This window comes from Rhinolophus ferrumequinum, chromosome 7 (assembly GCF_004115265.2).
Source record: "Rhinolophus ferrumequinum isolate MPI-CBG mRhiFer1 chromosome 7, mRhiFer1_v1.p, whole genome shotgun sequence".
Lineage (NCBI taxonomy): Eukaryota > Metazoa > Chordata > Mammalia > Chiroptera > Rhinolophidae > Rhinolophus > Rhinolophus ferrumequinum.
Window position 1 is genome coordinate 95,191,316 of NC_046290.1, and position 25,671 is coordinate 95,216,986.

A 25,671-nucleotide genomic window follows, 5' to 3' on the forward strand; every position below is an offset into this window, starting at 1 on the left:
AGTTGATATACTCTGACAGCTATAGCAATAGAGAAACAGTGAAAGGCTGTTGATGTACTTAAGACTAATTTTAAATATTTTTAAAAGTTGAATGAATATGTGCATATATTTGTGTACACACATACACAATAAGGTTGCACAGTTCAATTAAATGTCAAATTCCTCTGTTTTAGGATCAAATTATTTCAAATCATCCGGATTATGAAGTCTGATTGGCAATTGTATATGTATTGATTTAATAAAAAAGTAAAACCAAAGGCGTTAATGATTAGGCTATAAAGGCAGTGTGTTTCAGACTCAGGGGGAACAAGAAGGGCCCATTCATCCTGCTCCGGAATTAAAAGGCTCTCATGAAAGTGTACAGGACTGGCACAGCCAAGAGGACCAATGGCTGAGTTGGCAGTGTCCTACAGGGGTATTCAAAGTCGCCAATGAGGATGTAGATGTTTAAAGGAAGATTTCCAAAACAATCCACACACTCTTGAGGCAAATCTTGGACTTAACCTGTCTCCCTCATCACCTGAAAAGCGAAGCAAGGGGTTTTGATTGAATTGCCTAGTAATTCAGTCATGAACTGTACTGCTTTTCTCTCCCTTGAACACATTACTGATGGTAACGAGGGAGTTATTTTCAATCAAGCATGCTACAACGAAAAAGATTTCTCCTAACACTGTGATCCCTTCCTCTGAAATCCATTTCAGATTGGCGGATAAGATGTGATTATATTTACACTTCCCTGACACAATTCAGGCAGCAAAATAACAGCCTGCCAGAGACATTTTTCTTCTTCATATTTAGATCTGTCAGTCCTGTAGTGCTGGGGGAACAGGAGGGGTAACAGAGGCAGCTGGGGTTGCTGATGTTTTAGTTGGCTCACAAATCGAGATGTTCTGTGTGCTGTATGTTTATCTCGCTCTCATCTCAAGAGTTCCTCAGACACTGTCCTGAATGGTGCTCAGAGTGATGATGATACAGCATGCTATTCAATAGTGCTCTATGCAAATTGAATTTTTCATTTTTGCTTTGACACAGCCCACAAATTATTTCAACGTGATACTGTAATTGGTTCACACTCATTAAGGGATGTACAATGTATGACTCATCAGTATCTGTGTGGGTCACAGTTGTAGTTTGTATTACAAATCTAGGCTTCTAGATTGCAAGGCTAAAATGGTAGATGGGACAGAGTAGAGGTGACATAATGTTGCAGAGAGTAAGAGATCCCTAGATCGAGTGAGGAATTCTGATTCTGGATCTCAACCCACCAGGGATATGTGATATCAGGCAACTCATCCAACTTCTCTGAGGCCAAGTGTCCACATATGAGTGGGCTGGTTTGGGGAGTCATCAAAATTCCATATGTGTGGTAGCTCTGCCTATACACCCCAGAGTGGCAATCTCAAACTTGTGTTCAAGTCTCCACTCTCAGGAGACGACTAACATTCGACTTAACAAGGTTATGAAGATCATCAAGGATCCCACAGATATCATCCTGGATACTTCCTAAGATATCAGTGTTTCTAACTAAATACAACACTCTCCTTGAATCCAGAGAGGAAGGTGACCCTCTTCTTTCTCAGGTCCTCTCTGAGTTCTTGGTCTGTAGTAGGATTCCTTGTAATCCTGGAATAGGGGACTTACAACTCTGATGCTGGCATACTGCCACCAGACAGTCAACAGCTCTGAGCTCCCCTGGGGATGGCCTTAGTAGCAGAGACCCACCTAATCCCAGACCACCTTTCCTGGAGCAGCCTACATCCAATGACAGATCAATGTGGGGTGTGAAAAATTGGTCTTCTCACCCCAACTTGGGACAACTCTGAAGGGTCATTTCATCTTGAGAACTCCCCATAATGTTGGCTAAAGTTTCTGTTTAGACAATTCAATGTCTCTCTCTGCCTAATGTTGCTTCTCACCCCCACCCTGCCTTTCTACTGGCACTTCCTCCTTCCCCGTTTCCAAGAGCACTCTCTAATAAACTTCTTACATAATCTATCTCAGCATCTGCTTCCCAGGGAGCCCAGACTGTATTATAACAAAATGTGTTTCCTCCAAGAGACAGAGATTTGATTTTTCATTCAGCCATACAGTGTGGACCCCAGACTGAAGTTTGGTAGCCAACTTTTGAGAAACGGATTTTTTGGAAAAACTGTGGGTCTCCTAATACTGAGATAAACACAACAATCAAATGAGCCTGAGTAGACTCTGTGTCCCTGAGACAGGACCTATCTGTCCTCCCATATTTGCCACACTCCTGCCAATGCTCTATCACTCTGCAATGCAAAGCTGAGTGCCAACAGTTATTTATCATAATTTATAGACTACAATGATATGTTTAGTGCCAAATTAGTGACGCCTCATCTGCTGATTCCTGGACACAAGGAGTTCAAAGTATCTTGGCAGCATGGGAAGTATTAGTAGGACCCCTCTGGCAAATATTTCCCCTTTGGGGATCAGCCTGCACAGTCCAGAATTCCAGGAATAGAAAATACAAAGCCTACCAACGGGTCATTGGTTGTGATGATAAGTAGGGACAAGCCTACCTCCACCCCTTTCCCCAGACCCATATAGTCTTCCTATTTGGGGCATAGTGCTATATAAATGTTTCTGATTTAAGGTATACACTGCATCATGAAGGATGCCATTCTCTCCTTGCAGAGTGCTGTCTCCAAGACTGTATGCACTTCAGCTGTATCTTTAGAAGGTTATTTCAGCATTCTATGAGGCAATTTCTTTCTAGATGGTGTTGTATATCATATAATAATGATGGACAATATGCCCACACCCAAATCTTCTTCACTATGAAGTGGGTCTCTGGATGGATGTTATGTTGTATGGGATTCCATATTTGTGGATCAGGCACTTGCAAGTCTCCAGACAGGGACAACCCACAACTGGTATACATATATACAAAGGGTGCTGAAAAATGTATACACATTTTAAGAAAGGAAAAAGTTATTAAAATTGTAATACTCAATACATGCCTATAACAAGAGATGAATACAAGTCACATTTGACTTCTGCAATTACAAGAGGTACTCAAAGTGGTTACCATCAGCGTCCAGAGACTTCTGATTTCTGATTACGGCAAACTACTGCTTGAGCAATGTTGACCAAAGTGTCCACGTGTATACACTTTTTTTGGCACTCTGTCACGTGTGTGTGTGTGTGTGTGTGTGTGTGTGTGTGTGTATAGTGATCAAACAATATGGTGAATGTTTAAATATAAATTTATTACAGTAAAACACACATTGCCATTAATCTCCCCCAAAATACTTCCCCTGGCTTCAAATACACTTATCCCATCATTCTTGCCACTTTCGGAAGCAGTTCTAGAAGTCCTTTTTCGTGTCTTTAGTTGCTCTGTTGTGGCTGCTCTGATGTCCTGAATCATTTTGACTTTGGGGAATAGCCAGAAGTTGCGTGGTGCCAGATCCAGTGAATAAGGTGGAAGAGGACACACTGTAATGTTTTTATTTGACAGAAATTGCTATATACCTGAAACGATGTGTGACATGGCGTGTTGTCATGATGGAGGATGATTTATGGTATACTTTAAAACATATCTTTTCTTAACCGTAGCTCACACCCAACTGACTGCACTGAACAAGTTGAAATTTGTCACACACTGTTACTAAGGTTCAACATGCTGCTTCCTATATTGAAGATACCTGCCTTTCCGTTGGATGACACTCGGCAGCAGCATTCACCGTATGTTTTGATCACAGTGGGAAAGGACCCATGTCACACATTGCTACTGGTATGGCAGTTTCTGTCAAATAAAAACATTATGGTGTGTCCTCATCCACCTTATTCACCAGATCTGGCACCGTGTGACTTCTGGCTCTTCCCCAAAGCCAAAATGATCATGAAAGGTAAATGTTTTGAATCAATTCAGGACCTGGAGGTAACCACGACAGCACAAGTAAAGACTCTCATGAAAGAGGACTTCCAGAACTGTTTCAGAAAGTGGCCAGAACGATGGGATAAGTGTGTTTGAAGTGAGGGGAAGTATTTTGATGAGGATTATTGGCAATGTGTCTTTTACTGTAATCATTTTCTTTTAATGTAAACATTCACTGTATTTTTTTGGTCACACCTCATCATGTACACACACACACACACACACACACACACACACACACACAGCTTTTAGCAGTCCTGTGGTGCTAAGAAAACAAAACCAGACATTTGAAGAGCCAAGAAGTTGGCTAAGCACTTATGTGTGAGTTTTAATTGCAATCCTTAGAGGGCTATGATCAGGAGTAAGTTCAGTAGTCCCCTCTTATCTATAGGATATATTCCAAGACCTTTAGTGAATGCCTGAAACTGTGGATCGTACCAAACCCTATGTATACTACGTTTTCTCGGATACAGACCTATGATAAAGTTTAATTCATAAATTATGCACAGTAAGTGATTAACAACAATAACTAATAATATAACAGAACAATTATAACAATATACTATAATAGTTATGTGAATGTGCTCTGTCTTTTTTTTTCCTCTCTCTCTCTTTCAAAATATGTTATTGTACTACATTTACCCTTCTTGTGCTAATGTGAGGTTATACCTGTGTGATAAGATGAAGTGAAGTGAATGACACAGGCATTGTGACATAGTGTTAGGCTACTCTTGACCTTCTGGCAATACATCAGAAGGAAGATCGTCTGCTTCAATTGATTCTGGATCATCAAGCCATGACAATGTTGATGGTTGGACCTCAAGAGCAGATGATGGTGATGGTTGGGCGAGTTTAATATTTTCAAACTGTTGACTATACTGGGAGTGCCAAAAAATGTATACAAGTGGACACTTTGGTCAACATTGCTCAAGCAGTAGTTCACTGTAGTCAGAAGTGTCTGGACACTGATGGTAACCACTTTGAGCAGCTCTGTTAATTGCAGAAGTCAAATGTGACTTGTATTCATCTTCTGTTATCGGTATATATTGAGTATTACAATTTTAATATAGTTTTCCTTTCTTAAAATGTGTATATACTTTTTTGGCACCCTCTGTATTTAATATTTTCAAATTGTGGGAACTAAAACCAGAGAAAGTGAAGCCATGGATAAAGGAGGACTATTGTATGGACCAAAAGTAGACAAGCCCACAGAGATCCTTAAATCTAGCCTCGAATCATCTTAGTCCTGATTGGATGAAGGCATTTGGATGTAGTAGCCAGAATAACTTTAAGGCCTCCCGGGAAAAATATAAAATGATCTAGAACTTTACAACTTTTTATACAAAATGTCTGGCATTCAGTAAAAAGATATCAGGAATGCCAAGAGATAGGAACAAGTGACCAAAAGCCATGAGAAAAAAATAAAACAGAAGAAATAGGTCTATAAGTGATACGGATATTAAAGCAAGGAGTTTGAATAACTAATATGTTTAACAAAATATGTTACAAGATGGAGTATTTCAACTGAAAATTGGAGTCTATAAAAATAACCACATAGAAATTCTAAAATAGACAATAATATAATGGCTAAAATTAAAAATCAATGGTATAATAGATTGGGCATAGCAGAGGAAGGCATTAGTATATTGGAAGATAGTTTAATAGAAAAATAGACTGAGCACAGAGAGAAATATCACTGAAAATTTTAGAAAAGAGCACACAGGATGTATAAGACATGGCAAATACTCTAACATACTTAAAATTATATTCCTAGAAGGCAGGAAAGAGAGAATGGGACAGAAGCACTATTTTCAGCACACTGGCTAAAAAATTCCCCAAACTGACAAAAAAACAACAACATTAAACTACACATTCAAAAAGCTTTATGACTCCTTACAAACATAAATACAGAGAATGCATAGCTAGGCACATCAAAATAAAACTTCTGTAAGCCAAAATGAAACTTTTAAAAGAAGCCAGAGAAAAAAGACACGTTACTTTCAAAGGCAAAAATAAATAAATAAATAAATAAATAAATAAATAAATAAATAATAATAATAATAATAATAATGCCAGAGAACTGTTTTTTGTCAAAAATTATGTAAATCAGAAGACAATGAAATGTGCCTTTTAAAGTTCCAAAGGAAAATTATTTTTAACCTAGAATTACATACTCAGTGAGAAAATCCTTTAAAATTAAGTTACATAAAAACATTTTCAGACAAGCAAAAATTGAGAAAATGTGTACCCAGTAAATGCTTAGGAAAAAGGAAATTCTAGAGAGTTCTTTAGGAAGATATTAAATGACCCCATACAGAAGCACAATTATGTAGCAAAAATTGGAAAGGGTCAATATGTCAGAAAACTGAATAAACGTTTTTAAAATGTAAATTTATAGTTTAGATAGAAATTCAAAGAACCAAGAATGGCCCATGCAATTATGAAGAAGACAATTTTTGAAAAGAAGACTACCAGATATCAAATTTATTATAAAATTGTGTGTATTAAGACAAAAATTATTTACAATAGCCAAAATATGGAAACAATCTAAGTTTCCAACAATGAATGAATGGATAAAGTAGATGTGGGGTATATACACAAGTATACTATGTAGGAATATTATTCAGCCATGAGGAAAAAAGAAATTCTGCCATTTGTGACAACATGGATGGGCCTTGAGGGCATTATACTAAATTAGATAAGCCAGATAAAGCCAAATATTGTGTGATATCACTTCTATGTGGAATCCGAAAAAGCCAAACTCATCAAAACATAGAGTACAATGGTAGTTACCAGAGACTAGAGTTGGGGGAATTGAGGAGATGTCGTTAAAAGGTACAAACTTGCAGTTAGAAGACAAGTAAGTTATGGAGATTTATGAACAGTGTAGTGATTATCGTCAACAGTACTATATCATATCCTTCAAAGTTGCTAAGAGACTAGATCTTAAATGTTCTCAGCACAAAAAGAAATGAGAATTATGTGATGCATTAGAAGTGTTAGCTAAAGCTATGGTGGAAATCATATTGCAATATATAAATGTATCAAATCAACACCTCGTATACCTTAAACTTATACAAGTTATATGCCAATTATATCTTAATTAAGACACACAATCAGTATGGGCATAAATATAGACCAGAATCAGACCAATGGAATATAATGGAGAGTCCAGAAACAAACGCACACATATTAGTCAGCTGATCTATGACAAATATACTACTGCAAAATTCTTGAGATAGTACTTCACAAAAGAGGATGTCCAAATAGCCAGGAAACAAGTGAAAAATTGCCCAACATCACTGGTTAACATGGAAATATATGTTAGAACTATAAGACATGGGAACAAACCCACTAACATGGTTAAAGTTAAGGGGGGAAAAACTGGCAATGCTACACATTGGTGAGGATATGGAACAACTAAAATGTTCATAGCCTGCTGGTGAGAGCATAGTTGGTACAACCACTTTGGAAAACTTCCCACCAGGTACGGTAAACAGGAGAGAGAAAGGTGAGGGTAGAGGTGGCAGTGGGGCTAGTTGTGGCTCTTATTGTCTAGTTACCCTTAGGAACTGAGGGGCTACCACCTCATCTGCCAAATTATTGGGAAAAAAGAACAGCTCTTACAATCTTCCTTCGCCAGCTCAAACTCGGGGTTTGGTAAATCCCAGTAATTAATCATACAAAGAAGCATCTGACTTTCTGGGAATAAGAGCTCTTTGTTTGAATCTTCTGATGCTGACTACTCATATAGAATTTTCCAAGAGGCCTTTGTAATATGCTTTTCTTTCCTCGAGAGAATGAGACTGAATCTACTTGACACCGAAGCAGCACCTTACTTTAGCCAGTTCTGGCTGCTCCTCTCTATGCCGTGGTTTTTCTCTTCCACTCTACCTGCAGGCTCAGCAGGGACAATGAATAAACACGAGCAGGTTGTCTCTCAGTAGTCTGGCTTCTGGAATTAGATCAGCTCTTCCTACCTGGTGCTAGTCCAGGACAAGGATAAATAAGATAATGGCCTCCCTACCTGACCCCGCCATGTCTTTGCCCTTGGTTCCTGGTTTTTCCATTTGGCCTGTTAGGATAGAGGTTTAACTCTAAACTTCAGTATACTCAGCTGAATCTCTAATAACCTTGCACAGTTCCACATACCCAGGGCCCCAGAACTGGACATCATATTTGATATAGCCCAGATATTGTTGGCTATTTACAACATAGACCCTAAATGATATTTGTGCGCTACTGGTAGGCATTGCTAAGAAGACCCTGATAACCCTACCCAACTTCTCATCACTACACTTGTATTAGATTCTCCCACCCCCACCTTCAAACTTGGCTATCCCACATCAGGCTGAACCTCACTATATCCCCGGATCTTGTGATTCACACTCTCTGGCTTTATTAGGCGCACCCCATCCATGGCCTTCTCCTTACAGGGTATTTATAACATGCAATATGACTCATGGAAAAACTGAAAAATTCATCAAGCTAGTTGCTGGAATTCATGTGTGCTTGTAGCAAAAATTGAACATTTCAAAGGCTTGAGGGAAAATTGTGTCAGGACAGAAGATACTTAAAATAATAGATTTATAACATCTCTGTTCAGTGCAGCCTTCCTTGGTTATTAGATCTGTGAAGTTGTTACTTAAAGATAAATTTTTCAGTTTGATTTAGTTTAAACATTGTCTCTGAGAATTACACACATTCCCAGAGGCCACAGGGCAGTCGGTACAGCTTAAATAAATTGGGCATGTTTGAATTTATAAAAAGAATGTCTTCACCCACCCCAGCACTATGTACATGGGATAAACGCTGGGGATACTCCTAAGAAAGGCTCATGAATTACCACAAGGCAGCAGGGAAAATTCTTTCAGGGACCAGGTGAAGTTGGACACCCTGCTTCCTGTGAGATGCAGGGCAGGGGGAATTGCTGGGGAGACTTTGGAATATAATGGCATGTCATTTAACTTTTTAAGACTATTTTTTAGAGCAGTTTTAGGTTCACAGCAAAACTGAGAGAAGTACAGAGATTTCCCATATACCCTCTGCCCCCACACATGTACAGCCTACACTATTACCAACATCCCCAACCAGAGTGGGACGTTTCTTAAAATCAATGAACCTACAGTGACACATCATAATCACCCAAAGTCCATGGTTTACATTAGGGTTCATTCTCGGTGTTGTTCATGCTATAGGCTTGGACAAAAGAACAAATGCCATGTATCCACCATGATAGTGTCATTCAGAGTCGTCACTGCTCTAAAAATACTCTGTACTCCACCTGTTCACCTCTCCCTCCCCTGGTACCCCCTGGCAGCCACTGATCATTTTATTGTCTCCATAGTTCTTCCTTATCCAGAATGTGGTATAGTTGAAATCATATAGCATGTAGCTTTTTCATACTGGCCTCTATCACTTAGTGATATGCATTTAAGTTTCCTTCACATCTTTTTAAAAAGATTTTTATTAAAATATAGCTAATATGATACAATATCATATTAGTTTCAGGTGTACACCATAGTTATTCAACATTTATATACCAAAAGAAGTGATCACCATGATAAGTCCAGCAACCATCTGACACTGTACCACGCTATCACAATATCATCGACTATATTCCCTATGCTGTGCATTACATTCCCATGACTTATTTGTTTTATACCTGAAAATTCGGACCTCTTATTTTCCTTCACCTCCCCCCACCCCCATTGTTAATTTTTTAATTACAGTTGACAGTCAATATTATTTTATATTAGTTTCAGGTGTATAGCATAATGGTTAGACATGTATATAATTTATGAAATTATCCCCTGACTACTCTAGAACCCACCTGTCACTATCAGTTATTACCATATTATCGACTGTATTCCCTATGCTTTAGTTTACATCCCCACGACTATTTTGTAACTACCAGTTTGTACTTAATCCTTTCACCTTTCTCAAACACCCCCAAACCCCTCCCATCTGATAACCATCATCAGCTTGTTCCCTGCATCTGTGAGTCTGTTTCTGTTTTGTTTGTTCATATATTTTGTTCTTCAGATTCCACATATAAGAGAGATCATATGGTATTTGTCTTTCTTTGTTGGACTTACTTCACTTATCATAATAATTGCAGGTCCATCCATGTTGTTGCAAATGGTAAGATTTCATTCTTTTTTATGACCAAGTAATATTCCACTGTATAAACGTACTTTATCCAATAATCTATTGATAGGCACTTAGGTTGCGTCCATATCTTGGCTTTTGTACAAGTAAATAGTGCTGCAGTGAACATAAGGATATATATATCTTTTTGAATTAGTGTTTTGGATTTCTTTGGATAAATACCCAGGAGTGAAATTGCTGAGTCATAAGGTAGTTCTATTTTTAATTTTTTGAAGAACCTACATATTGTTTTCCACAGTGGCCGCACCAACTTGCAATCCCACCAACAGTGCACGAGGGTTCCCTTTTCTTCACATACTTGTCAAAACTTGTGATTTATTGATTTACAGATAATGGCCATTCTGACCGGTGTGAGGTGAAATCTCATTATGGTTTGAATTTTCATTTCTCTGATGGTTAGTGACGTTGAGAATCTTTTCATATGTCTATTGGCCATCTGTATGTCCTCTTTGTAGAAATGTCTATTCAGTTCCTCTGTCCATTTGTTAATTGGATTGTTAGTTTTTTGGTGTTAAGTTGTGTGAGTTCTTTATACATTTTGGATATTAAATTCTTATTGGATATATCATTGGTGAATATCTTCTCCCATTCAGTAGGTTGTCTTTCCATTTTGTTGATGGTTTCCTTTGCTGTGCAAAAACTTTTTGGTTTGATGTAGTCCAATTTGTTTAGTTTTTCTTTTGTTACCCTTGCCCAAGAGGACATATCAGAAAAAACATTACTAAGAGCAATATCAGAGAGTTTACTGTCTATGTTTTATTCTAGTTTTATGGTTTTGGGTCTTACATTTAAGTCTTTAATTCATTTTGACTTTATTCTTGTATATTGTGTAAGAAGCTGCTCCGGTTTTTTTTTTTTTTTTTTTTTTTTGCATGTATCTGTCAAGTTTTCCCAGCACTATTTATTGAATAGGCTGTCTTTACCCCACTGTATGTTCTTGCCTCCTCTGTTATAGATCAGTTGACCATATTATGCATAGGTTTATTTCTGGGCTCTCTATTCTATTCCATTGATCTATATGTCTGGTTTTATGCCAGTACCATGCTATTTTGATTATTATAGCCTTGTAGTATAGTTTTATATCAGGTAGTGTAATACCTCTAATTTTGTTCTTCTTCCTCAAGATTGTTGTGGCTATTAGGGGTCTTTTATGGTTCCATATAAATTTTAGGATTATTTATTCTAGTTCTGTGAAAAATGCCATTGATATTTTGATAGGGATTGCATAGAACCTGCAGATTGTTTTGTGTAGTATGAACATTTTAATGTTGTTAATTCTTCCTATCCATGAGCATGATATATGAGGTGTGATAAAAAAATACCGTTTTATATTTTTTTAAGTAAAAAAAAAATTATAATAAAAGACACATTGCAATTAATCCCCCTCACTTCAAACACACTTATCCCATCGTTCTTGCCACTTGCTGAAGCGGTTCTGGAAGTCTTCTTTCGTGAGTGTCTTTAGTTGCACTGTTGTGGCTGCCTCAATAGCCTGGATCATTTTGACTTTGGAGAAGAGCCAGAAGTCCTACCATGCCAGATCCAGTGGATAAAGTGGATGAGGACACACAATAATGTTTTATTTGACAGAAATTGCTGTACCGGAAGCGATATGTGACACGAATGTTGTCATGATGGAGGATGATTTACAACACACTTTAAAACACACCTTCTCTCAATCGTAGCTCATACCCAACTGATTACACCCATCTAGTTGAAACTTGTCACACACCGTTACTAAGGTTCAACGTATTACTTCCCGTATTGAAGATCTCTATCTTTTGTTGGATGGCATTCGGCAACAGCAGTTACTGTATTTTGTGATCACAACAGAAAGACTCTATGTCACACGTCGCTTCTGGTACAGTAATTTCTGTCAAATAAAAATATTACCTTATGTCTTTCTTGTGTCTTTTTCAATTTCTGAGGTGTCTTACAGTTTTCTGAGTACAGGTCTTTTACCTCTTTGGTTAAATTTATTCCTAGGTATTTTATTTTTGATGCAATTGTAAATGGCATTGATTTCTTAATTTCTCTTTCTGACAGTTAATTATTGTTGTATAAAAAATGCAACTGAGGGGTGGGCAGGTGGCTCAGTTGATTAGAGCGCGAGTTCTGGACAACAGGGCTGCTGGTTCAATTCCCACATGGGCCAGCGAGCTGTGCCCTCCGCAACTAGAGTGAAGTCAATGAGTGCCGCTCAGCTCCCGGGTGGCCAGATGGCTCAGTTGACTGGAGCGCAGGCTCTCAACCACAAGGTTGCCCGTTTGACTCCTGGACTTCTGCAGGGGATGGTGGGCTCCGCCCCCTGCAACTAACAACAGCAACTGGAGCTGAAGCTGAGCTGCTCCCTCCACAACTAAGATTTAAAGACAACAACTTGACTTGGAAAAGTTCTGTAAGTACACACTGTTTCCCAATTAAAAAAAAAAAAAAAAAAAGAGTCCTGTTCCCCTTTCCCAATTAAAAAAAAAAAAAAACATAAAAAAATGCAACTGATTTCTGAATATTACTTTGTGTCCTGCTACTTTAGTAAATTTATTTATCAGTTTTAATAGTTTTTTTGGTGGTGTCTTCAATATTCTATCTATATAGTATCATGTTATTTGCAAATAATGACAGTTTTACTTCTTCCTTTCCAATTTTGATGCCTTTTATTTATTTTACTTGCCTTATTGATTCCAATACTTAGGACTTCCAATACTATGTTAAATGAAAGTGGACATCTTTTTCTTGTTCCTGATCTTAAGGAAAATATTTTTAGCTTTTCACCATTGAATATGATGTTAGCTGTGGGTTTGTCATGTATGGCCTTTGTCATGTTGAGCTATGTTCCCTCTATTCCCATTTTGCTGAGATTTTTTATCATAAATGGATGGTGGATTTTGTCAAATGCTTTTTTCTGCATCTATTGATATGATCATATGATTTTTAATCCTTCATTTTGTTTATGTGTTGTATCACATTAATTGATTTGCAGATATTGAAGTTAAACTTGCATCTCAGGAATAAATCCCACATGATCATGGTGTATGATCTTTCCAATGTATTACTGAATTTAGTTTGCTAATATTTGCATCAATGCTCATCAGAGATATTGGCCTATAATTTTCTTCTTCTTCTTCTCCTTCTCCTTCTCCTTCTCCTTCATCTTCTTCTTCTTCTCTTTTTTGTAATGTCTCTGTCTGGCTTTGGGATCAGGGTAATGGTGGCCTTGTGAAATGAGGTTGGGAGACTTCCATCGTAATGGATATTTTTGGAACAGTTTGAGAAGGATAGCTGTTAATTCTTCTTTGAATGTTTGGTAAAATTCAACTGTGAAGCCATCTGGTCCAGGACTTTTGCTTGTTGGAAGCTGTTTGATTACTGATTCGATTTTGTTAGTAGTAACCAGTCAGGTCAGATTTTCTGTTTCTTCTTGATTCAGTCTTGGAAGATCGTATGTTTCTAGGAATTTATCCATTTCTTCCAGATTGTCCAATTTGTGGGCATATAATACTTCATTGTAAGTATTTCTTATAATCCTTTGTATTTCTGTGGTGTCCACTGCCCTTTCTCTTTCATTTCTGATTTTATTTATTTGTGATTTTGTTATTTTTTGTGATTTTGTTATTTCTGATTTATTTATTTATTTATTTTATCTTCTATCTTTCTGATGAGTCTGCTAAAGGTTTATCAGTTTTGTTTATCTTTTCAAAGAACTAGCTTTTGGTTTCATTGATCTTTTACATATTTTAGCCTCTATTTTGTTTATTTTCACTGTGCTATTTATTATTTCCTTCCTTCTACTCACTTTGGGCTTTGTTTGCTCTTCTTTTTCTAGTTCCTTTAGGTGTAGGGTTAGATTGTTTATTTGAAATTTTTCTTGTTTCTTAAGGTAGGCCTGTACTGCTGTGAATTTCTCTTAGGACTGCTTTCATTGTGTTCCATAGGTTTTGAGTCATTGTGTTTTCATTTTCATTTGTCTCAAGGTATCTTTTGATTTCTTTCTAGATCTCACTGTTAACCCATTCATTGTTTAATAGCATGTTATTTCGATTCTATGTGCTTGTGTTTTTCAGTTTTTTTCTTGTAATTGTTTTCTAGTTTGATACCATTGTGGTTGGAGAAGATGCTTGGTATGCTTTCGGTCTTCTTAAATTTATTGAGACTTGTTTTGTAGCCTAACATGAGGTCTATCTTAGAAAATGTTTACATATAGTTGTAAAGAATGCAAATTCTGCTGCTTTGGGGTGAAATGCTCTAAAAATATCAATTAAGTCCATCTGGTCTAATGTGTCATTTAAGACTGCTGTTTTATTCTTGATTTACTGTCCAGAAGATCTGTCCCTTGATGTCAATGGGGTGTTAAAGTCTCCTACTATGACTGTGTTACTATCAATCTCTCCCTATATGTCAGTTAATATTTGCTTTATGTATTTAGGTACACCTATGCTGTGTGCATAAATGTTTACAAGGATTATATTTTTGCGTTGGATTGATGCCTTTATCATTATGAAATGTCCTATATCTCTTATTATAGCTTTTGTTTTAAAATATATTTTAAATTTTGTCCAATATAAGTATTGCTACTTATATCAGATGGGCTTTTTTTTCTCTTTCTTTCCATTTGCTTGAAATATCTTTTTCCATCCCTTTGCTTTCCATCTATGTGCATCTTTTGATATGAATTGAGTTACTTATAGACAACATATATGTTGGTCTTGTTTTCTTATCCATTCAACTTCCCTATGTCTTTTGATTGGAGCATTTAATCCATTTACATTTAAGTGATTATTGATAGATAAATAGTTATTGCCATTTTTATCATTCATATTTATATTCTTCCTCACCCCTTTCTTCTTCTTAAAGAAGTCCCTTTGAAATTTCTTGTAATACTGGTTTGGTGGTAATGAATTCCTTTAGCCTTTTCTTGTCTGGGAAGCTCTTTATCTGTTCTTTGATTAATAACTTTGCTGGGTGGAGTAATCTTGGTTGTAGTTCCCCATTTTATGTAATATTGAATATTTCATGCCAATCCCTTCTGGCCTGCAAAGTTTCTGTTGAGAAATCAGTTGACAATCTTATGGCAGCTTCCTTATAAGTAACTAACTACTTTTCTACTTGCTGCTTTTAAGATTCTCTCTTCATCTTTAACCTTTGGCATTTTAATTATAATGTGTCTTAGTGTGGGCCTGTTTGAATTCATCTTGTTTGAAACTCTGCACTTTCTGGACTTGTATGTCTATTTCCTTTGCCAGGTTAGGGAAGTTTTCTACCATTATTTCTTCAAATAGGTTCTTGAGCCCTTCCTCCCTATCTTCTCCTGTTACCCCTATGATGCAAATGTTGTTATGCTTGATGTTGTCCCAGAGGTCCCTTAATCTATCTTCATTTTTTTTGTTTTCTTTTCTTTCTTTTTGTTATTTCAATTGGTGTTTTCTGCTCCTTGTCTTCTAAATCACTGATTCAGTCATTTAAGCTGCTGTTGATTTCTTCTAGTGTGTTCTTCATTTCAGTTATTGTATTCTTCACTTCTGACTGTTTCTTTTTCATAGTTTCTATGTCTTTATGCTTGCTATCTCTTTGTTGAAGTTCTCACTATGTTCCTTAAGCATTTTTATGACCAGTGTTTTGAACTGTGTATCTATAAATTACTTACTTCCAGTTTGTTTCATTCTTTTTCTGGAGTTTTCTTCTCTTCTTTCATTTGGATCATGTTTTTTGTTTCCTCATTTTGGCTGCCTCTGTGTATTTGTTTCTATGTATTATGCAGATCTTCTATGTCTCCCAATCTTTGCTGGGTGGCCTTATGTAGTAGGTGTCCTGTGGGACCCAAGAGCACAGTCTCCCTGGTCATCTGAACTGGATGCTCCAGGAATGTCCTTTTTGTTGGCCGTGTGTGCCCCCCTGTTATAGTTGAGCTGTAATTGCTGTTGGTATATCAGTAGGTGGGATTGACCCTCTGGCTTCTTTATTGGCTGTGAGGATTGGCCACAACCACAGCACATGAGCTGCTGTTCAGGGGCTAACTTTCAGAGTGGGATTTGCCTTAGTGGACTCTGGTGTCTGCCAAGACCACCCTTTGGGTGTGCCACTTGTGGGGCTAATCAGGTGGTGTTCTGTTGTGGCTTGAATCTGGCCACCAGGTGTGCTGGCTCTGGGGCCTTTTGAGAGGGTCTCCTGTGCAGGCCAAGGTCAGCCACTGCTTGTGACTCATCCAGGGCTACATGGTAGGAGCTACAAAGCAATCCTAGTTGGTTGCTACCTCTGCTGGACCTGGAGATGTGTGAGAAAGTCCATGCTGGGAACTGAGGCTGGTTGTCACCAGTACTAGGCCTGGGCTAGATCAGAAAAAGTGCCAGGGCACCCCAAGACCTGCCACCTGTCCATAAGCCTCAGTCAATGAAAGAACCTTGGGTGGTACAGGAGTTGGGTGGGGCAGGGTCTCTGGGAGTCACCAGCATGAGGCAGAATTGTGTTCATTGGGTTAATGCAGATTCAGATTTGATACCAATTCTGAGCCTAGGACCACTCTGCAAAAGATTCAGAGAACACTGAGGCCATCCACTACCTGCCTGGGACATCCCGACTCCCAAAAGCTATTCAAGAAAGACTGTCATGTGGACAAACATCGACTGCCTTCTAGCAGAAAAAAAAAAAAAAAGCCTCTGGCATTGTGGTAGGATGGAATCCCAAGGGTGGAGTGAGTGGTGGAGCTCACCAGGCCAATGAAAATTCAGATTTGGCCATGTGGGGTAAAGGCTCAACACAGGAAAGATGGCATCCATCTGGCTACATGGGAGGAGGGCAACACAGGGACAATGGCACCTTTCCCTCCAACCCTCACTCTGAAGCCACGCAACTCAATTTCTTCCCATATGTCTCTGGCACCTCCTGAGCTGCAGTCCCTCTGCCAGAGGCCAAGGTGAGTGCCTGAAAGCAAGAGAATCTGTGTATGGGTCCTTTTAGAGGACATCTTTGTTTCCAGCCACCTTCCATTTCACCCAGTCAGACAGAATCCCCACTGATTTTCACAGCCAGATGCCATGGGAGTTTCTTCGTGCTATAGGCTGGGGAGCCTGGTGTGGGTCTGGGATCCCTGCTCTTCAGAGGGGATCGCTGTAGCTGAAATATCCCTCCAGATTCTCCACCACCACATGTGGTGTGGGCCCAGCTGGTTTCATGTCTCTATGCCTTCTACCAGTCTCAGAGTGCCTTCTTCTTTATATCCTTACTTCTGTTCAGCTTGTCTTTGAATGATTCTCCAGGCTGATTGCTCTGTAGTTTCAATTTTAATGTGGTCATGGGAGGAGGCAAGTACAGCATTCAACTATTCCACCACTTTGACAGGAATCTCTACTTCCTATCTTTTTATGGCTTACCCTGTTTCCCTGAAAATAAGACCTAGCTGGACAATTGGTTCTAATGCATCTTTTGGAACAAAAGTTAATATAAGACCCATTATTATATTATTTATATTATATTATATTATATTATATTATATTATATTATATTATATTATATTATACTATACTATATATAAGACCATGTCTTATATTATAGTAAAATAAGACTGGGTCTTATATTAATTTTTGCTCCAAAAGACACATTAGAGCCGATTGTCCAGCTAGGTCTTATTTTTGGGGAAACATGGTAGTAGCTCCTTTCTTTTTAGTGCAGAATAATATTCCATTGTCTGGATGTACCAGAGTTTATTTATCCATTCACCTATGGAAGGATATTTTAGTTGCTTCCAAGTTTTGGCAATTATAAATAAAGCTGTTATAAATATCCATGTGCAGGCTTTTATGTGGACAAAGTTTTCAACTCCTTTGGGTAAATACCAAGGAGCATGATTCCTGCATCATTAATGTTGTAGAAAACTGCCAAATTGTCTTCCAAAGTGGCTGTTCCATTTTACATTCCCACCAGCAATGAATTAGAGTTCCTATTGTTCCACATCCTCACCAGCATTTAGTGGTGTTATTGCTTTGTATTTTGGCCATTCTAATAGAGGTGTAGCGGTATCTCATTGTTTTAATTTCTGTTCCCTTGTGAAATATGATGTGGAGCACATTTTCATAGGCTTATTTGCCCTGTATATATTTTCTTTGGTGAGGTGTCAAGGTCTTTAGCCCATTTTTAAATAAAGTTGTATCTTTATTGCTGAACTTTAAGGGTTCTTTGTAAATTTGGGTACCAGTCCTTTATCAGATGTGGCTTTTGCAAATATTTTTTCCCAGTCTATGGCTTGTCTTTTCATTCTCTTGAGCATGTTATTTTTTTGTGTTTATGGGTACAAGTCACAAAGGGGTTTGCACATGACTAATTCTATGAAGAATTACAAATTAAAATCATCAAGTCTTTGAGCACCTTTTTTGCTAGAGAGACTTTAGGGCATAGTGGTTTAGACAGTCTGTGTATATGCAGCTGGGGATGGCAATAGGAGCCGTCAATTGCTCTGCGTCAGGCTGCTTGAGCTCAAATCCTGGTTACACCACTTAATTGCTATGCAATTTGGGACAAACTGCTTAACCTTTTCTGCCTCAGGCTCCTAGCCTGTAAAATGGAGATTATTATACAATAAGGATGTTGAGAGAATATGAAGACATAGATATAGGTAAAGCATTTAGAACAGTGCTAACATTTAGAGCACTCAATAAATGTTAGTCATTATTGTAATGCCCTCATCCCCATATGGGTATTTTTGAACATGCAGGAGAAAAATACATTCCTACTCATGGAAATCATATAATTTCATTGCAAAAGATCAAAATGCAAGATTCAGAAGTGCAAAGTAAAAGTGAGTAAAGGCCATTTACACAAACTTTTTATGTCACCTAAAATCAAGCAGAAAGTCTAGAATATAGTAGATTCTGAATACAAGTTTAATGAATTAATCAATTACTTAATATAAAGGTTAACCTGCATGGTATGTAATTAAAAGTGAAGGGGACATTGAAAATAAAACAGTCTAAGATGATTTAATGAAAGAGGGAGATGGAACCAAATCCTGAAGGTTTTAGTCAGATCTGGGTCACTACGGGAAGAAAAGAAGGCGCTTGCAATGGGGATAGCAGGTTGACAAATGGGAGGGAGGAATGCATTCCTCAGGTGTGGAGAAACCAGCCTGGCTGCCAAGCAAATCACATAGGTAGTGAGGAGCCTATCACGGGCTAGTGAATGATATCAGCTGTCAAGTTCCAAACCAGTTTGTGTAGGTAGAAACGATTGATTGTAAGAATAGATGACGAGAACAACCCCCCATCCCATCCCACGCCCCAAAATCTGCTTATTGAACAGCTACTTTCAAAATAACCAGGTGATCAATAAGTTAAATTATTGTGTTTACCTGGGCATTCAAGATCAAGCTCTCCCACATTACTTCTCCTTCCTAAGACAATGATTAGATTTATTATTCCACTTTTGGGGGAATGCAGTAAGAGGGTGACTGGGAATTCTCTTTACATACCCAGAATTGTAGGCCACTCAAGCAGCTTTGAGCGAAGTCCTTAAACATTTACCCCCTACTAAATCTTTATTGATTAAAATTAAATTTGATAGACAATTAATTTGAAAACTTATGTCCAAACAATAACCTGCACATAAATATTCATAGCAGCTTTACTCCTAATTTCTAGAAATGAGAGGTAACCAATCATGTCCTTCGATAGATGAATGGATAAGCAAACTCTGGTCCATCTATACAATAAAATAGTCTTTAGCACTAAAAACGAATAAGGTGACAAACCACAAAAACACATGGATACATCTTTTTTTTTTTAAATTAAAGTTTATTGGGGTGACAATTTTTAGTCAAGTTACATAGATTTCAGGTGTACAATTCTGTAATTACATCATCTACAAATCCTGTTGTGTGTTCACCACCCAGAGTCAGTTCTCCTTCCATCACCATATTTTTTACCCTCATCTACCACCCCCATCCCCCTTTACCCTCTGGTAACCACTAAACTATTGTCTGTGTCTATGAGTTTTTGTTTCTCATTTGTTTCTCTTGTTGTTTCTTTTGTTGTTTTTGGTTTATATACTACATATCAGTGAAATCATATGGTTCTCTGCTTTTTCTATCTGACTTATTTCGCTTAATTATAATCTCAAGATCCATCCATGTTATCACAAATGGTACTATTTCATCTTTTCTTACCGCCGAATATTATTCCATTGTGTATATATACCACAACTTCTTTATCCATTCATCTATCGAAGGGCATTTTGGTTATTTCCCTGTCTTGGCCACTGTAAACAAAGCTGCTATGAGCATTGGAGCACACGTGTCTTTATGGATAAATGTTTTCATATTTTTTGAGTAGATACCCAGGAGTGTGATTGCTGGGTCATACGGTAATTCTATTTGTAATTTTTTGAGGAACCTCCACACTGCCTTCCTTAATGGCTGCACAAGTCTGCATTCCCACCAACAGTGTATGAGGGTTCCTTTTTCTCCACAGCCTCTCCAACACTTGTTACTATTTGTCTTGTTGATGGTATCCATTCTGACTGGGGTGAGGTGATATGTAATTGTGGTTTTTATTTGCATTTCTCTGATGATTAGTGATGTTGAACATTTTTTCATATGTCTATTTTCCATTTGCATGTCCTCTTTGGAGAAATGTCTCTTCAGGTCCTCTGCCCATTTTTCAATTGGGTTGTTTGTTTTTTTGTTGTTGAGTTGCATGAGTTCCTTGTATATTTTGGATATTAGCCCCTTTTCGGAAGCCACTGTATGCAAAAATCTTCTCCCATTCAGTTGGTTGCCTCTTTATTTCATCGATGGTTTCTTTTGCTGTGCAGAAGCTTTTAAGTTTGATATAGTCCCATTCATTTATTTTAGCTTTTACTTCCCTTGCCTTTGGACATAGATACATCTTAAATGTACATTGCTAGGTGAAAGAAGCCAGTCTGAGAGGGCTACATACTTTGTGACTCCATTTATATGATGTTCAGAAAAGACAAAACTATAGAAATTATAAACAGATTAATGTTTGCTGGGGCTTAGGGGAAGGAAGGAGGGCTGAATAGATGAAACACATGGATTTTTTTAGGGTGGCAAAATAATCTGTATGATTCTGTAATAGTGCATATGTGACACTCATTATACATTTGTTTTAACCTACAGAACTTTATAACACAAAGAGTCAACCTTAATAAATGCAAATAAAAAGAACCATTTAGGAGGTCAGGGATTCCCAGGATAGAATACTGAATGTGACAAAAAAAAAAATCAAACAAAATGACAGATATGTGAAATGACCTCAATAAAGAGGGTGGGGACAACGTGCTGACCTGAATAATTTTTGAGAAAGAGTCGATACGATGCCCAGCTGTCCTGTGGGAGGCCCTGGCCTTCCTGGAGCTACTCAGTGTGTGGGTCAGACTCACCTCTGATACCTTGAAGAAGCCTTTCTTGCTCCCTGGAGAGGAGCTTCTGCCTTGTCAGTTAGCCAGTTACCCAGGTGTCTCCAGGGTCCTTCACTCAGACACTAGGCACATCTTAAGGATCAGAGGGGTGCCCACTAGGGACAATTGTTCAGTGTACAGCAACCCTAAGCTTTGCAGGAGTCCTGAGGTTTCTCCCTTCACGTACTGCAACGAATGACAGTGGCAACCCAAGGTGGGATGCAGCAGACACAGCAGAAGGCAGTGGCAGCTGAAGTTCAGATGCCTTTCCAGGCAGTGCATGCCTCTCTGTGAATTCAGTTAGTAAGCCAAGAGCCGTGGAGAGCCATGTCATCCCTGTCTGTCACTGAACCACCCAGCTCACTGTGCCAATTGTTGTGGAATGTGCCCAGGATTTGTTTTAATCAGGTATGGTAAGACGACAGACATAGAGACAAGTGCCTTGAAAGAAGAGTCTATTACTTACAATTCCCAAGAGGAGGGGCCGTGTCATGTCAGGCAGGGCCACACGGGGGAAAGCAGCAAAGTCAGTCGGGAGGCAAGAGGACCAAGAGGAAAGTGTAGGCAAGAGTCTTTATTCCTGTAATGTTGGCGAGTTGTTAGGCGGGACATCTCCTACTGGCAGGAAGCAAAGCACACATGTTGTAGTTTCTGGTTGGAAGGTTCATGACACAATTTCTGTGCCCCTGAAAAACCCCAGGGATGGTGGGGACATAAAGACTTTGGGCCCATGATTTCAACATGTCAAGTCATCAATTGCTGGCTATCAAGATTGATTATTACAATGAGATACTGAAACAGAAAAGAACATTAGGTAAAAATTAAGGACATCTGGACAAGGCATGGAATTTAGTTAACAATAGTAATACAGTAATACTGGTTCATTAATTGTGACAAATGTACCACACTAATGTAAGATGTTAATTACAGGGGATCCTAGGGGTTAAGTATATGAGAACCCTGTACTATCTTTAAAACATTTCTGTAAATCTAGAACTTTTCAAAAATAAAGCTTATTTTATAAAATTAACTTTAAGAAAACCTACACATTTTAAATCTCCTGAGCTTTTTTCACTTTAGATATGTATTTTCCACGGAAGACAAGAAGGAGAGAGTTAGTTCGCAGTTATCCTTTCCTAATGTTTATTCATTTGTCTATCAGATATTTATTGAGCATCTATTTCTGGCCCGGTGCTAGGGGCAAATGAAAAGAAAGAAACATGCTAGACCTACTCTTAAGAAATTCCCAGGAGGAAACGGAGGTTATAGACACAGAACTCCCCAATGACCCTATAAAGTGGCAAGTGCTGTGCCAGGATGGTGTGAATGATGCCACGAGCTACTCAGAGAAATGTTTGTAGGACTCAGGGAAGACTTTTTTGGCAGAGCCCACATTTAAAGATCATCTTGAAGGGTGAGGAGCAATTTGAAAAGGAGAGCAGAGCTCAAGGCAAAAGCCCAGAGGCAGAAAGTCATGATGTTTGGGAAGTAGTGTTGGGTAGGACGTGAAGTCCACATTGGGGAGTGGTAGGCGAACAGGCTGGAAAGGAATACATATTAGCACTCTCGTCTTTACGAGCGAGGCACAGCATTTGCTGAATGAATACATGAATGACATGGCTGAAGGGCTTTGCATGATTTCTAGAGTCTAGACTTTATTCTATAGGCAACAGGGAGCCACCTTGGGTTTTTTTAAAGGGGAAATAAAGCGACATGTCGGTGATTAGACTCTTGCCACTTCAAGTGTGGTTGAGGCAGCATCAGCACCACCTGAGTGCTTTTAAGAACTAGAGAATCGGAGGTCAGACCCCAGACACACTGAATCAGAACGTGCATTTCATCAAGATGCCCAGGGGATGCCGACACACATTTAAGTTCCAAAAGAGCTGCTTTGCAAAGCTCAACGTGTTGACAGAGGAAAAAGGAGCCTTTTTCTTCCCCCACCTAAAAAGAAAGATGGGAGGGAGAGGGGAAAAGAGGAAGAAGAGAGGGGAGGAGAGAAGAAGGAAAAACAGTGACTCACATAACTGAAACGGACAGTCTTCTTCCTGACTGCTTTCTTCCACCTAAGTCCTGTCAAAAAAGCGTCTCTCATTGGAAGCCTTCCAGATGCCAGCTTCCAGGCGGCCCCCAGAGAAAGGACTCGTGTCCTTTGAAACTGCTACTTTGGAATTGGGGAGTAAGGAGGAGCTGTGATGGGCTGCTGGAGGCAGGGCGACAGGCAAACATGGAACTCGCATTCCTTCTGCAAGCAGATGAAACATGCACTGAACTTCCAGGGAAGGGGCTGCTGGGATGGCAGCTGAGGGAAATCAAAGGCTCAGTGGGCCCCCATAATTCACACTCATTTTGTGTAGCCAGAGCAGATGACAGGAGAGCAGGGTAAAAATGTCCCTGGCTCTTGCTAGTACCCTGCTGTGTAGAGGCCCATCCCACCTTTCTGCCTCCCTCTGCATGCTTGCCCAGGGCAAAGAAATCTGGATTCGTGCAGAGAAAGCAAATGGAAATGTCCCACTCTGCACAGGGGCAGACTGCCGGGGCAGCCTTTACAGATGCGTGACCCACTTCCACCACCTGATCTTTATTGTCTGTGCTGCTGGGGCATCTTTCTCCAAGGGACATGCATTGTGATCTATTCTATTTACCTACAAATGCTGAATTTACTTTGATGAGCTACATGAGATAATGATATCCCTGTGTCTCAGAGTTTTATTTGTGATGAAAGACCACAGCAGAGGCTGGCTTGTCTGAGCAGTGCCCTCAGTTCAGTGATTATTTGGGCAATCCAGTCAGGGATTCATTTGGGGTTTTGTTCTCTCCCTCCCCTTCATCATTGGGTTGCTGGAAACTGAGCTCGTTCTCCAAGGAAGCCTGGCGGCTGCTCAATTGCTCTATGCCAGGCGTGTTCACATATCATTTTTCTTGAAGCCCCTTGTGAGCACACTGTACGATGAGCCACTTATCCCCAGGTGACAGACAGGGAAATCGAGGCTAGCAGCTAGCTGGGAGCATAGTTGGTATTCTATCCAGGACTCTGCTCTTTCCTCTGCATTGTTAGTGACAGCATTAATTTGAGGTCAAACTCCTTTAGGAGCCACTCTCCAGGTCCCCTGAAATATTATTCTCTGGAATAAACATTTCCACCCCAAACAGTGCCGAGCGTTTAATAATAACACTGATACCGCATGTTTGTTAGAGCTTTAAGTGATTTGAACTCGATCACATCTCATCTCATTTAACGCTCAAGGATTTATCATACGACCTGCAGAGCTAAGCTAGTACTCCCAGTTGTTTGGAGGAAGACATTGAACCTTGCAGGCTTCTCCTTCCCAGAGAATAAGCAGCAGCATGGCAGGAGGGTTGCCTCACCTTTCTGCCTGTGTACAGTGAGTCGTGACTTCACTCAGCAGAAATTAATGTGTGGCCTGGAACTGATGAGACAGAATTAGAAAGCAATGATTGTTGCCTTTGAAAACTTGAACGTTGCCGCGAGGAAAAAGCAGCAACCTTGGTGTGTACATGAGCGCGCATGTGTGTGTATGTGTGTGTGTTTTCCAGAAGGCATATGAGAAGTGAGAGAATCCAGCCTCTGACTGGGTCCCTGATGAATCCTAGTCACCCCTCAGCTTAGTGAGATTCAATTAAATACAGAAATAGAAGCCCTGAGCAGGGAATGTCAAGAGAAGTGCTTGTGCCTGACCAAGCAGCTATCCACCAAAGGCACTGATTGCCTGAATAGTTTATAACCTTTGTGGCCAGAGAGTGATAAGAGTCCGTGGGACTATAATCGCCCAAGACTGAGATTCTCAAACCAACTGGGGATAAGATCACTGTCCCCAGCCTCCTCCCATGGACCATGTAATAAAGATACTAGGTGTGAGACACAAACCCGACCTGATGGCTACTTGGTAGCAGGGCAGAAGCATTTCCAGGCTGGCATCACATTTATCATCTTTGAATCTCATCTTAAGGGAATTGATCACAAACCCTAAAGACGGTGACTATAAAGCTCTAGGAAACTCAGGGTGCTACAAGAAACTGAGTGAGCAGGGCAAGGAGATGTGCAGCACAACTACGGAGAGGGCCGTCCCCAAGTCCAGGTGAGTACTGGTGTGGAGGCACTGCAAGAAGCACGCGGAAATGACATCAGCTCAGCCTCCATGGTGGGAGTCCTTGTGTGACCTGGTGTTGGTGAG